This window comes from Dipteris shenzhenensis, chromosome 31, assembly GCF_047967505.1.
Source record: "Dipteris shenzhenensis isolate YYH24624 ecotype China chromosome 31, Dip_SZ_1.0, whole genome shotgun sequence".
In the NCBI taxonomy this organism is placed as follows: Eukaryota; Viridiplantae; Streptophyta; class Polypodiopsida; order Gleicheniales; family Dipteridaceae; genus Dipteris; species Dipteris shenzhenensis.
The window spans coordinates 20,094,514-20,108,714 of NC_141626.1; positions in this window are offsets into that span (position 1 = coordinate 20,094,514).

Genomic DNA, 14,201 nt, shown 5'->3' on the forward strand with positions numbered 1-14,201 from the left:
TTCTTTTCGGGAAGCCTCTTGAATGATATAAATCATTCATCTTGTTTATTCTCCTTGCCATGGCTACCTCGGCATTGTGCACCCTAGGATTTCATCTTGCACTACTCCGAACTTTTGATTATTTCTTTAAAGGCTTTTCCCCCTCTCATGAGGCCTTATTGTATCATGTTGCTTTGTTGTTCATGCTACTTTGAACTTTTGATGATTTCTTTTTAGGCTTTTCTGCCTTTCAAAATGCCTTATTGTATCATGCTACTCAAACCCTACATTGCTCAAATGGTTCATTCATGCTAATATCATATATTGTTGGTGACCAAGCAGCTTGCATCTTCATCCCCAGAGTTTACTAGGCAAACCATCCAAAAATCAAGTAGAATTATAAGACTTAATCGGAAAGATTGTCTTTCCCATCATCATTAAGTAAGCAGTCTTCAACTCACATGAAAGGATAAAGAACATCACATCATTCTACCATCTTGTTGGTAGATGAGTGACATGTGTATAATTGATAAAACGTTGATGTATCTTCTCAAGCCATAGTGTAATATGAGGAAGGTGGGATCCCAGAGAGTATATACCAATACTAAACAACCAAAGCTAGTATAAGGGCAAGAAAAGACAGGGAGGGAAAGAAGGTAGAAAGTAATCACTACATATGATATGCAATGCCAACAAACATTAGTGAATGATATCAGATGATAGCAACTACTAATTAATGATAGCACAAAACAATATGCTTCCTTCCCACATGCAAACCATTGCTACATGGTAGTTGTGTTTAGGATTTTCCAAGAAACTAGGCTTCAATTCCGTATCAATCCTCTTTCTCAAGTTTCCATCATTGATCTCAATCCCTCTTTCTCATCTTATGTTTTCTTTTTATGCAAGCGACATTGTGGGATCAAATGAATATTTGTGCTCTCATCCAACCACGTGCCACTAGATAAAATAAGCCAAAATTGATCTTTGTCACCTTGTTTGTTCTTTTGTTCACTCATTCGTAACCATTCCCAACCCTCTTCAATGTTTGTTTTCTCTCATTTGAGTTTTGACCTTTATTCCTCTCCTAAGCTCTTCTTCTCCACCCTCAGTAGGTATGGTCTAATGTGGCTTGTACAAGATAAGAGCTCATCCATTCGATCAGGCCATTTTCAGCATGGGAATCAGCCTCCCCATTCATATTAAATGCTTGCATTTGAAGTGATGGCATGCCCACCATCTGCTAGTCCTATTGCACCATGTGGCAATTGTTTGCACCACATCATCAACACATTGTGCCATGTCATTGCTTGCTCACCTCGCTCCTCCAAACCTCCACATGCGGTAATAATTTGGCATCGGAAATTTTGGGAAATTTCAAGCCCAAAAAGTGCCCAAAATCCCCTCCCTTGAACCATTCCCCATTACTTGCCTTCCTCTTCATTTCATTTGGTTTGCTAGCTTGAGAGTGTCGCCGCTTGCTCCTACTCATGCACCTTAATCTCAGTTCCTTGCCGAACAAATTATCTCCTCTTCTTTCCCTAGCACGTAGTACTTTTGCCTTTGTTTTCCACAATGCGTGTAAACTGTTGCCATGCCACTGTGTGCATTGCCGATGATTGTTTTCCTTTGCAGGAACAAGGAGCTTTTGTGTTGGATTATTTGTCCTATAGCGATGTTTCCTTTCAGCCCATGCTTATAGTCTATCTCGAGTCTAGTGTAGGGTGTGCAAATTTGATGTGCCTTAAGATTATAAGTTGAGTCACCTATTGCAGAGATTTATGTCATGGCTTGCACATAAGCAATGTGGTTGCTCCATACAGCACTTTATTCGAATATACGTTGTGAAACGATAGTGCCAATCCAAATAGAACAGAAAGGAAAGGATTCTATAGTTTAAAGGTTGAGACAGGGGCCCCGGTGTTTGAATCTCTAGATGCACTTACATGAAGTAAATTGTAGTACATGAAGCAAATGGTGGTATGAAACCACACACTCATCCGATACTTTGTATATACACGTTATGAATTTTTGGATTGTTGCAACTCGAAGCTCTTCAAATGACATATTTTCTTGTATAAGTATCTCACTGTGTCAAACTAGCAATCACCTATTGTGGACTCATAATTGCTTACATGGCATAGCTTTTGTTTACACAAAATAGTATCAATTGATTCATCCTTATCCATTGATACAAATCCTAGTCTAAAATGTATTGACCTTTGTCTTCAATTTTGAATAAATTGCTACATGTTAGGCATGCCATTATGTCAAGTATACAATTATTTTGTGTGATTTAAGACCATGATTCTCAATAGTTATAGCATTAGATTCTAGTTTACATTAGAAAGCATGCATCAAAATTTCTTTTGATTTACAAATGCTTCTAGCCAAGAGCTTTTTTGCACAATATGTAGATTTGCAAAACACTTTCCAGGTTATTCAAGATGTAGCTTCTTAGCAGTATATACATTGATAGAATAGCTTTTTTTAGCAAAATGTAGTTTTGCAAAATAGGTCTTTTCAATTGTCCAAGCAATAGCTTTTTTAGTAGTATATAGACTCTAGAGTCATGGAGCGGGTGGGCTTAGTTGTTTAAGCAAAAGCTTTTGCAATAGATTGTGCTTTAGCACTAATGTCTTGTATCACGATTATCGTTCCCTTCTCTAATCATTGCAGTCATATAGTTCACATCCTTAGGCTCAACATCTTATTTGTAGCATGCAACTCTTGCCTATTCTCTGTAACCCAGCTTGTGTTTTGTAATTTGAGCATCTAGTGAAACCTAGGTGAGTAGTTTGCTTACATGTCAACTCATGATAGACCCGCATAAGGAATTTCACAATAGGCAAATGTGCACTTGCTAGTGATTGCTAGAGTTACATGTTTACCCAACCATGCCAAGCACACTACAAAATACTATGTTTTATTATTCCTTACAAATTTGGTATTATTGCCTTGCCCTTGGAATTACTGGTAAACTTCAATGAGCCATTTCACGGTGACTTAACACTATAGAAAAGTTACTCATAATTGAGCACTCATCTATGCCTATTTAGTTGGAAACCTTAAACTAATAGCTTATGATTTTCTCATTTTCATGTATTGTTAGTGAGCTCAAAATTGCAATTGTCCCAACCGGGTATGCATCTATGCTTTGTAGCAATTTTGCTACAGTTTTATTTTCAAAGAAGTTTAGCTTGATCTTGTACGTTGGTAGCAGTGTGATAACTATGCTCCTTGTTATTTTTAATGTTCATGCTAAGTCACCCTTTTCCCATTTAGGTTGCTAAGTAACAAACCAAAATTTCAATTCTTACATAGTTACCAATTCTAATTATTTTCTCATGCTTACCAATAAGGTCCTCGTCAATTTGTAATAAAATTGTTGTAAGACCCACTTTGTTAGTTAAATCAACTCTTAATTGGGGTATGGTGAGTTCTTATTCCTATCATATGTACCATAAATGATTTAAAATCAATCCTTCAAACATGACCCTGTATGTGTTTGAAATTATGTCCTTTATCATTATAACTTACAATTCAAAAGTTTCTCCCCTCTTGTTGCTTGCAACTATACAATTGCTCTATGCTCCTATACTTGCCGCTCCAATGATTGACATTTGTGAAGATTCCTTCTCGATCCTAGCTATTTGCCTTTTCTCTGACACACTTGTGCTTTCCTCTCAATAGTAGAATTTGATTTTTTATTGACAGGAACTTTAACTATAATATAGAAAAGCTTAATATTGTTAGTGCATGTTGAGAATCAGGTGGAAAGTTCAATTAGAGTTGTTGATGAGAAGAAGGAAAAAGTGCAACCATAATTAATTCCAAATCAAAGTTTGCAAGAACAAAGAGTAGATACAAACAAAACCTAATGAAAGCAACAGTAAGGATTTTTGAACAAGTGCACATCCACATAAAACCATAATTTGCAAAGGCCCTTATTTGTGCCAAACAAATTTCATTGTCTTTATACATTTCTCAAACTAGGTACTTAACATAGTTCTATGCCTTGTTCATCATCATTATCTTTGCAAATGATAGTGCCAAGTGTGTAGTCACCAATGCTTTTTTCTAATTGCACTCTTCTTATTGATAACGTGTTTACTAGTGGACTCATAAATGGGTACATTTGCTACCTCATAGCCTGCCTATTTTTAACATAGTTCTATGCCTTGTTCATCATCATTATCTTTGCAAACGACAGTGCCAAGTGTGTAGTCACCAATGCGTTTTTCTAATTGCACTCTTCTTATTGATAACATGTTTACTAGTGGACTCATATGCAAGAAAGCATTCTTTACATCCATTTGATGTAAAGAACATCCCTTTGATGCAGCCATAGCAATGACTGCTCTTATAGTTGCCATCCTTGCAACCGGATTGAATGTTTCTTCATAATCAATGCTATATGTCTATGCATACCCCTTGACAACTAATAGCCTACTTGACCAACCTCCATGCATTTTTTATTGATTTAGAGTCAACACTTGATAATTCCACTACGGTCACTTGCTAGAATTTTATAAAAGCTAGCACTTCAATAATCCACCTCGCAAGAACTCGAGGTGTTATTGAATTTCAATCTCTTCATTAGCTTGGGGAAGGAGGGGAGAGAGAGAGAGAGAGAGAGAGAGAGAGAGAGAAGGCCTAAGCCCTTACGTCTCTTCATAGTCTCTATCAGCTTACCATCCAAAGCTTTCAAATCTGAAGAACTATGCGATGCATTTGGGTGCTCATGCAAGTCAAGAGCTGTCATTAGCAGGCCACATGAGTGAAAGATCCCGAGAGAAGAATTGGATAGCATCTGGCTATTCGAGTAGCTGCAACTTGCCCCTATGATTTTATCAATCAAACTACACTTGGGATTCTGTCAATTAAACTATTGACTTCTATTAATGAAAAAGGGCTCTATGTCACAAATTGCCACTACAAGACTAAATGTGATGTTCAAAACTTCAAAATTCAAATGTCCTTTCGCAATGCACTCTAGATGAGGACTCCAAAGGTTGGGTCCTAATGCTTGAGTCTTGCCTAGACAATGGATGCTAGGGCTTGATTCAAGCTTAGTAGTTGGCTTGCAACTAGAGCAAAGAGGTAAGTTATAGACTCTAGACCTATAGGCCTAAGCAATGAGCACTATAGATAGCAGGAGACTATAGTGGAGATTCAAGAGCTTTACAAAGCTAGGTCTAGGTGGGAACTTGGAAGATAAGAGGCTAGATTTGAGTCAAACTCAAGAGCTCAGAGGAAGAGATAAGAGGAGTTTTTGAATTGTGATGATCCACAACATAAAAGGAATTTGAATAATACTGATGAACAATCTATGAGCCTATAGTTTGGCCCCTAGCAACTAGCATCGACTTACTCCATGGTTCACTTTTTAGCTTGATTTGTGTTTCTCCTACGGTGAAATTGGGAAGGCATGGCATTTGGTGTGTGTTTTGAGTGTTAGAGTAAATGCTCCTCTTATCTCCCATCCTGTGTGGATATGTCAATTCCAAACTATTTTAACAATTTTATTTACTTTTCATTAGTGTTGAAAGTTATGCTATCGCTTACTAGGAGATAGTCCATTAGAACAAACTATTTGAAGGTTGTTTCCCCTAATTAACGATGCTAAAGGCTGAGGAAGCACATTAAGAAGAGACAGTTTCGAATAAATAATATCCTTTGTATGTTACCTGAGGGTGACAAATATGGGACAGAAGATACACCATGTCAAGCAAGGTGATGGAGGGGGTGGTGATGCATTTGGTAGTGAGTTGTGTGGTAGGATTGATTTCTATGGTTGCTATGAATCTCAATGTTGTCAAGATGAGGATCATGAACATGGAGCTTTAGCCACTTTTGGCTTCTCCTTACCAAGGTCTTGTGAATTGTGCCATCATGACCATACAAGCTTATGGACCTTTTGGCTATGTCCCCACTCTCACTAGACAAGGCCCCTTAACCATCATCCTCTTTCTAACCAGTGAAGGCATCTGCCAACTACTCAAATACTTCTAGCCTTTCTCCTTCTTCTTGCATCTTACCTCTTCTCAAACATCTCTCTCTCTCTCTCTCTCTCTCTCTCTCTCTCTCTCTCTCTCTCTCTCCATGCATCTTTGAAGATCATCTTTGCTCAGCACAACTGCCCCAATGCAATTTGCTACCCTTCCTCTCCCTGTAGATGTAAAGATTGTCTTAGCTTAGTAGAGTTGTCCCAAGATAGCTTGGTTCACCATCTATCTCTCTCATTATGTATAATCACCTTCCTCCTTGCATACTTGAATATCATTTTAGCTCTATTGAATTTCTAAAAAGTAGCTCACTTCATCATCTATCTCTATCCATAGTGGAAAATAACCTTGCCTCGACATAACCCCCCCTACCTTTCTCTCTCCATAGTTGCATCAACAAAACTCTCCCAAATCTCCATGCTTCCTACTCCCACACCCTCATAGCCAAATCTCTCCCTGCTTTTCTCATGGTTTCTCCTTGCCTTCTATTTGGTCCCCCAAATGTAGTTCTTCTCATAGATCTCTAGCCATTATTGCCTTGCCTTTGTTGTGGATACTTGGTTATGCACCTGCTTGCCACCAAAGATCCCTTCTCTACCCATCTAATTATGTGTATAATTGAGCATCTCTTTACCTCATAGAGCTTCCAACAATGCTCCATTTTTCATGCATGGAAGTTTGGTTGTGCTACAAAGATTCTCATCCATGAGCTTACCTAGCCTGAGCAACCCACATTTGTTGAGAAAATAACTTTTTGTCTCTTTCTAGGGATTCTTGAAGCTTGGTTCCATTAGAGATAGTATTTGTTATGCACATAATTTGGGAGGGCATTGTAGCCATTTTTTTGAAGCTTGGTTCCACTCAAAATTCACATGTGCCATTAAACCATCAACCAAGCTGCCCATAAGACTAGATTTGGTTAATGACCACCTTACCTTAAGTTGAGTTGCCCATAAATCTCAATCTTTTGCTTTGTTTTGCTCAAGGCTACAATTATTGATGTATCTATAAAGCTCCAAACTAGAATGTTTGCTCTCTTACTCGGCTCTATTGAGGATGAAGATTAGATATCTAGATGATGGCCCACATCTCTCACCATTAATTGCAACTACCCACTGAAACACACCCAAATGCCAACATAACAGCTACTCAAATTGCCATTTTTTGGATAAAGCGACTAGAAGACTTGGGCGCATAAGCAATGCAAGTCTTGATATCACCCATAGAGGTAAGTTTCTTCTATTCCAACCTTTCCTTATATGAATGTATATAGGTATACTTTGAAATGTCGATATCCATGCTGATTTCAAGAAGTAAGAAGGCTAAAAAATGGGGAGAAAAGCAGGATTGAGGAGGGAATTGACCTATCAGCAATGCCATTGATTATGACAATTTGAGGTGTTGAGGAGAGTCTGAGGAGAGGAATCTGGGAAGGAGTTAGACTCTCGATGTCAGAATCCATGGTGAAGGAAGGATATGAAGCCAAGGTTAGGGGAGATAACAGACTTACCAATGATGCCATTAATCTTGATGATGATATATCAAGGGGAAAAGAGGATAGGAATGGAGGGAGGGGTCACATTGAGGGTCAGTCCATGGAGAGGGTAGAGGAAGGAGATGAGGACTAAAATTGCCCCAAAGTTTTTACGATTTTTGTTCCTCTTGCTATTACAACTGACTATTGCTATTGCTGTTGTCTCTTCCAGATACTACTGCTATGGGGAATGGAGCTATGGTAATGTAGTGGGAGTGATGGAGATTGTAATGGCAATTGCAAGCTATAGGGATGCCAATTGTAGTGTATACGGAGTGATGGTGATAGAGATTTACAAATATAAAAATTTGGAGATGGAGATGGAGATGGAAATTGCAAAGGTAGAAAGGAAGAATGAAAAGGGAGCTATGACAATGGGGATGCTAGAAAGGAAATGAAGAAGAAGAGAAGGGAGCTATGGTGATGCAAAAGCTCACAATGAAAGAGATGACCCCTAATCATCTTTGAGAAAAAATTCATAACGATGAGTATGAATAGGTAGAGATATTCCTATGATGAACTGGGCCACACATCCACATTACAAGTTTCTCTAACCGTATTCTCAAAGAGAGAAGTCAATTTGGATGTGTGAACATCAAATATTTAGGGGATTGCAGCAGAAAATATATAGAAAGAGCAAGGGTGGTTTCTCCTATTCTAGGCAAAAATAAATAGAAGAAGAGTAGGAGCGAAGTAGAAGGTATAAACATAAGAACATGGAGAAAATATGTAATGCACAATTAGATCATAGTAGTGTGTAAGCCACAAATGGATAGGCTTAACATAGAATTGACACATGTACATCAAGAATGGATAAGTCTAACATAGAGTTGACACATGTAAGCGTGTGCATGCATATATGTACAAGCAGACATGTACATACATTAGTACATGTACACACAAATAACACACCTAAACATAAAATTACACATACACATGCTCAAGTATCCCTACACACGTGCATATGCACAGGTGTATGTATGTCTATGCACATTTGGAGGTTTTTTAATCTACATATGCACACATGTGAGGGTGTGTCTACACATGTATGTTGATTCTCTAGGCATGTGTGAGTGTATCTCTATGTGTGTCCATGTGGTGTTATTATACGTCTTCCTCTATGTGTGTATATTTGTGTTTATATGGGTGAGTAAACACACAAGATCTCAACAAGATACACACACATGTAAGCATAGGCCACATGCACACGTAGATAGAGATGTGCACACTCAAACATGCCCAAAGACTCAACACACATGTACATGTGTGTAGACACACCATGACCTAGGTGCACAAATAAGCAAACATACACATATCCATGTGTAGACACAGGCATAGACATGTACTTGAGCATACATACACTTGAGCATGTGCACACATGTGGGAAAAATAATAGTATGTGTGTGCATGCATGCATGTGTGTGTGTGTGTGTGAGAGAGAGAGAGAGAGAGAGAGAGAGAGAGAGAGAGGATAATATTTGTATAAGAAATATTCTTTAATAAATGCATTCTTAGGGCTTCATTGGGATTTGATTTGTAAACTTACTAAAAAGCATATAAATGTTGAGATTTGTAAACTTTCTCATGGAGAGAGAGAGAGAGAGAGAGAGAGAGAGAGAGAGAGAGAGAGAGAGAGAGAGAGAGAGAGAGAGATGTATGTAATGTTACCAAAAACATTTTTTCCAAGTACAAGTAACGCTAAAGATACAACTTAAATTTTCCTTTAAGAGCATTCAATACTGAGATTTGTAAATAAAAGCTAAGATTTTATTCCTTGAAATTGAAGGCGCACTAGGATCCAAACCTTGAGACCTAGCAAAGTTTGTCTCTAACCCGTCGGCCGTAGATGGGTTATATATAATTTATATATCTATATATATACATATATACACAGACACAAACACACACACACACACACACACACACACACACACACATGTATGTATGAGGGGGGAGTACATGACACTGCTAACAAGTAGAGAGAGAGAGAGAGAGAGAGGTGACACAAAGAGAGGAAGATATTATATATATGTGTGTGTGTGTGTGTGGGGGGGGGGGTGCACATGTGTGTGTTGTTTTATAGAGAGATGTATCAAAGAGAGAGATTTTTCTTGGAGTATTTCTTTGCCACCACTAGCAAGTTGAATACTGCCCACATTGTGTCTTGATTGATCTGGTAGTGGTGGGGTTTGCCGGTTGAGTCATGCAGGACACCAATCTTGGTGTTGCTGTCGTATGTCTTCAGGAATTCCGCCAGTAGCGTCATGTCCAGGTGGCATGGAAAATGGGCTGCTACTCTTCCCAAGCCTGCAAAGTTAAGTGCCTCCACAACTGCTGAGGTCCTGGAGAGCGGCATATTCTGCTGTCGTGTGGTAGTGGAGGGTGTAGTCCCGACCCTCGTAAGCAAAGTGCGAGTGGATCATGCAAGCCTCTAGCTCTTGGAGCCATGCTTCTCCTAATGGCGAGTGCGCCTGTGAATGCACGATCTTGTACTCGCCTGCGGTTGGCATCGGGTTGCGCTTTCGTATTCTCATTGGGGGTGTGCTTGCTGTAGCTGGCTCTTCTTGAGTAGCATGTCTGGTGGAGATGTCTTCGTCTTGTAAGTCCACGGGTATTTTGGTCGGCATTCGAATTGTGGTGGCAAAAGGAGTGCTCTGAGAAGCTGATGGGCCAGTGGCCTTTGGAATACGGCGAGGGTGGAGACCCATCAACTTCGAATTTGAAAAAGTCATGTTCGAACTCCATCACAAACAGGACGGTAAGTTGAGTGATGAGGGAATCGATGGATGAGGAAGAATAGGAGGATATAAATTTGCTGGTGGGATGTAGAGGAAGTGGGCAAGAAATTGTCATATTTTTGGATAAATTTTGACAGAGTTTTGTTGTAACAGTTATGGTGATGACTTGGTGGGGTAGACCTGCTTTTATAGATTTCTATCCCCCCGACCGAGGGGTTATTGGTATGGCGGCATTTAGTGCTGACAGTCGGTTGGTGAACCTCGATGGTGATGGTTGGCATGGAGTGTCTTATGTCACAACCGACGTGGTACTCAAATGGTGATGGGCCAGTGTTGTGTTGGTTGGCGACGATCCGATGGGGTATCATGATTGCGACGATCAATGGTGTAATGGCTTGGCGATGATCAGTGGGGAACATGTCGGTGACGATTGGTGGTGAATGTTTTGGTGATGGTTGGTGGGGTAGTGAGTGTGTAAAAATAGGGAAAAGAGAAGGAGGGAGGAGGGGTGGGGAAAAATGTGGAGTAAGTGGAGTGCACTCATGTGGTGCAATGTGATAGTGAGGTCAGCGTGCAAGAGCATGAACACTTATAAAAATGAAAGAGCAGACCCTGGTGCTGATCGTGTGTGTGTGTGCGGTGTGTTCGATAAGGACTAGTGGGCTATGGGTGCGTCAGGTGAGATGCCTACCATACTGACTCACCTAGACATAGATGCAATGATTATGATGAATGTAGTGGAGGTAGGCGTCATATTGCAGCATAGCGAGTGAGGAGCCATGTAGAGTATGCGTCTAGCTTGTTCCTTACCTTGGATGCTAGAGGCTCCTTTGTGTCGGACTTTGTTGTTGTTGCGGGTTCCCAATCTCCTTTTAAAATGAGCTTATGTGAATCTATCTGTGCGGCTAGCCCCTGCTTGTGTGAGTAGGGCGGTGCCATTACCTTTGAGTCTTCACCATCCCTAGGGCGAGGTTCTTGTGTATCTCTTCGTGGGATGGAATTCGGTTCCTATGGAGTTTCTCAACTGGTGGTGGCGATGTTTGTGTTAAGTCGGACCGCCCTTGGCACCAGTGCGTATTTGGTACCTTGAGGTTGGCCTGCTGTGTCTGGTTCATTAGCAGGTTCTTCTGGTGCTGTATCCCAGGAAGAAACAAGTTCTTGTGGTGCTGCCTTCGACACCTTTGAGAGTTGCCCTGTCTTTTTTTGGATCCAGGTGACTTTATTGCCATGGCTGCCTGAGTGGGTGATGTTCCTTGAACTGTTGGTGATGCATGGCAATGGATGAGGCATGAGCTCACAGTGCAGCTTTCTTTGGTTAGTGCATGTGTGTGGGGGAAGTGATCTTGAGGTCATCGAAGCTACTGTTGTTGCATTATCATGCTCTGTGGGCATCGGTTCCAATCGAAGTGACGTTGGGCATAGAGGATAGCATCTTGTACTTGTAGCTCCTAGACTTCTTGAGCGGAGGATGGTAGCATTGGTTGAGTGTGCAATGGCATTGGTTTACCACTGCGGCGAGCTTTCTACTCCTTTCGAGCTGGGCCCTTAAGTGGTGTGTTGGTAGAGGGTTGGGCTTCCAATTGGCTTTGTTGCATTGCTTCATTGTTGTGAATTGGCAAGGTTGAGGCCGAAGAGGGGGGGCTTGGTTTGCACAGTGGGACTATTGCCATTTGAACACCATTGGTAAGTGAAGCAGTTCAGGTAGACTAGTCGATTTGGTAGTTGATGGCGTAGCACCAGGCTCTTCCTAGAATAATCTGCTCTTCAGTAGCTTCTAAAAGGAGAACATAAAAGCGTATATCCATAGCTTGGCAAACAACCATTAGACTTAGATTTACATAACCCAAGGTTTGTAGAAGTTGGCCGTTTATAGCTCTAATTAAGGCAATAGTGAGGGTTAGGGGTACCTATAGCTTTTCCCATACCTCTTGAGAGATGAAGTTGTGGCTCGCTCCTGGGACCATGAGTGCTTTGATGGGCATGCGCAGTACCTCTGAACAAGCAACCTAGCTGGTTCTATTGTTAGCTCATCCATTACTTGCATTTGTTCATAGTTGTTGCCTTAAGAAGGGTCATTTGTCTATGCTGTCGGATCTTAGCATTACGGATTTTAGCTTCCTCGATGGCTTGGCGCTTCATCTTGGCCACGTCTGCCTTGATTTTCTTTCCTCTATGTATGGCTTGAAGGGTGGAGATAGTAAGTGGTCCATAGTATCTTTTCAATTTGCTTCCATTTAGGTAGCCATCCATTTATGTTCCATCAAGGGTGGCTATTCGGCATGACCCTTGAGGAGTGATCTCAACTATGTGGTAAGGACCCATACCTCGATACTTAAGCTTACATTTGGTGTTGCAGACACTGTATAGGAGTGCCAAGTCCCTTTTGCTAGGTACTTATTCTTGAGGTTGTGGTTGAACCACTTTTTATGTCGAGCCTTTTCTACTCGGAGAGAGTAGGCTACTCGCAACCTTGTCTCTTCTAGCTTTTCAAGGTCGATTAGCCTTTTGGCTAGTGTGTTTTTTGTGACCCTTTCTTTTACAGCAAGACGGAGGCTAGGCACTACATACTCCATTGGCATTATTGCCTCTACCCCAAAGGCTAACTTGAAGGGGGTACAATGTGTTGCCAGTTTATAGGAGGTCCTGTAGGCCCATAACGCTGCTATGAGCTTATGTGCCCACCAGTCCGGTACGACTGGCTTATACTGTACATGTGATAATCTTACAGCAAGTCTTGTTGGAGCTTTCAGCCAAGCCATTTGCTTTGGGGTAGTATGGCGTTGACTTCCTATGAATGATCATAAACTCGCTCGTCAGGATTGCTATGGTTTTGTTGAGGAAGTGAGTTCCTCGGTTGTTGACTAACTCCAATGGGCATCCAAAGTGCATGATGACTTGTTCATATAAGAATTTGGCGCTGGATCTTGCATTAGCCTTTACCATGGCTCTTCCTTCTAACCACTTAGTGAAGTAGTTAGTGGCGAGGATGATGTATCGTGCCCCGATCCCCTTAGTAGCTGGGCTTATGGGACCGATGAAATCGATGCCCCATTTCTCGAAGGGTTGGTTAGCCAGGATTCTAGTCAGGGGCATCATGTTTGCCTTGTGTGGGATTTGGATGCGCTGGCAGGGTTCACATTGTTTGACAATTTGGCCACGTGTCCGAAGAGTGTTGATCACCAAAGACCAGCTTGCAGCACTTTACGTGCTGTAACCTTAGCATGGCAAAATGGCCTCTTACGATTCTCAAGTGGTGGGCTTCTTCAAGCACCTCGATGTATTCATGTTCACAGACGCATCTTCACAGTATGCCATCCTCACCCACGTGGTAGAGTTGGCTTGCTATCTCAACTGATATGGCAGTGCATCCTTAATGAGTTTATAGGCTCTATCCTTCTTAAGGTCCTGGCCTAGGGATAGTCCATTGGCCAAGTAGTGGCCAATTTCAGTGGCCCATTCTGGAATGACGTCAAGGAAGAAGAGGAAAGCATCGGGAAGATCATCTTCTACTCCCATTGGTGCTTCACCACATTTGGGATCCTCGATAGGTGGTTGGCTAGAACGTGGGTTTTACCCTTACGCACAGCGACTGTGAAGTCAAATTCTAGTAGGATCAACATCCACCTAGTGATGCATCCAGTCATGCATGGTTTCTTGACCAAGTACAGTAATGCTTGATGGTCCACGAAGAAGATAAACTTGTTGGCTAAGTAGTGCATGAACTTCTTGACTCCATAGACCATGGTGAGACCCTCTCTCTTGGTGGTGGTGTAGTTACCTTTGGCCTCATTTAGTTGACGGCTTGCAAAGTATATCGGGTAATCCAAATTATGCTCCCTAGGTTGGGCTAACACACATCCAATGACAAAGTTAGAGGCATCAATGTGGACGTGGAATATTAAATTCCAATCGGGAGAGCTCAATACTGGTGCGGTGGCTAGA